The sequence below is a fragment of the Nannospalax galili genome, unplaced genomic scaffold (assembly GCF_000622305.1).
Source record: "Nannospalax galili isolate Female #2095 unplaced genomic scaffold, S.galili_v1.0 scaffold883, whole genome shotgun sequence".
NCBI classification, from domain to species: Eukaryota; Metazoa; Chordata; class Mammalia; order Rodentia; family Spalacidae; genus Nannospalax; species Nannospalax galili.
Window position 1 is genome coordinate 1 of NW_008348687.1, and position 1,944 is coordinate 1,944.

Consider the following 1,944-nt stretch of genomic DNA (forward strand, 5'->3'; position numbering starts at 1 on the left):
TGTTTCATCACAATGCCCTAATATGCTACTACAATGTTTGATGTGGCATCAAAATTCTCCAGTGTGCCATCACAGTGCCCCAATTTGTCAACAAAATGCTTGACTATGAATTCATAATTCTCCACTGTGCCATCACAATGTTCAGTGTGCCATCACAATGAACCAATATCTCATCACAATACTCTATTAGGGCATCACCATACCCAAACGGTTATCACAATGCCCCAATATGTCTTCAAAATGCTCTCTTTTGACATTACACTCCTCATTGTGCCATTACAGTGCACCAGTGAGTCATCAAAATGTTCAGTGTTCCTTCAGAATTCCCCAAAGCGCCATCACAATGCTCCAATGTGACATCACAGTGCCCAATGTGCCATCAATCTCCTCCAATATGTCATCATAATGCTCAAATGTGCCATCCCAATGCTCAGTGTGCCATAACATTGCATCAATGTGTCATCACAATGCCCCTGTGTGCCATCACAATTCCCCAATGTACCATAACAATGCTCAATAGGCCATCACAATGCTCCAATATGGAATCAAAATGTTTGAGTGTGCCCTCAAATCCCAACTGTGCCAACACAATGCCCCAATATGCCATCACAGTGCTCCATTGAGCCATCATACTCTTCAGTATGCCATAAGAATGCACCAGTGTGTCGCCACAATGCTCAGAGTGCCATAACAATGCGCCAATATGTCATCACAATGCTCAAATGTGACATCACAATGCTTCAGTGTGTTAAGGGTATGCTCCAGTATGAAATCAAATTCTCGAATGTGTCATCACAATGATCCAAAGTGACATCACAGTGCTCAGGTGTTATCAAAGTGCTCCAATATGTCATAACCTTGCTCACTGTGCCATCACAATGCCCCCATGTGACATCACAATGCTCCACTGTGCTATTACAATGTTTCATGTGTCATCACAATGCTCAAATGTGACATCACCAGGTTCAGTGTGCCATCACAATGCCCCAACATGTCATAACAATTTTCAAAGTGCCATCACAATACCCGGATGTACAATCAAAATACTACAATATGTCATCACGATGTTCCAATGAGACATTAAAATTCTCATTGTGCCATCATACTGCCCCAGTGTGTCATGACAATTCTCAACCATCGATGTCAATGCTCAGTGTGGCCTGAAAATGCCTCAATGTGTCATCACAATGCTCCAATGTGCCAAAATAATGCTCAATGCGTCATCACAATGCAACAATGTGTCATCGCAATGCTCCATTTTGTCATCACCATGCTCAATGTGCCATCACAGAGCTCCATTTTCTCTCAATGCTCCAATGTGTCATCACAATGATCAGTGAGCCATTACAAAGCCCCAAAATATCATCACAATGCGCAATGTGCCACCACAATGCTGTGTCCCCTCACAAAGCCCCAATGTTTGATCGCAATGCTCCATGTCCCATCACAATGCTCCAATGTGTTTTACAATGTTTCATGTGCCATCACAATGCTCAGTGTGCCATATAAATGCACAAATGTGTCATCACAATTTTTCTTCTGCCATCACAATGCTGAATGTCCACTCAAAAGGCCCCAGTGTGTCACCACACTGCTCCAATGTGACATCACAATGCTACAATGTTTCATCACAATGCTACAATGTTTCATCACAATGCTGCAATGTGACATCACAATGTTCCAATATGCCATGAAAATGCTATAATGTGTCATAACAGTGCTCAGCGTATCATCACAATGCCCCAATGTGTAATCACAATGCTCATTGTGCCATCAGAAGGCTGAATGTCCTTTCACAATACCCCAATATCTCACCACAACACTCAATGTGACATCATAATGCTGAAGATTCTCCTAAAAGGTGCCAATGAATTATCACAAAGATCAATGTTCCCTCACAATTCCCAAATGTGTCATCACAATGCTCATTGTGCCATCACAATG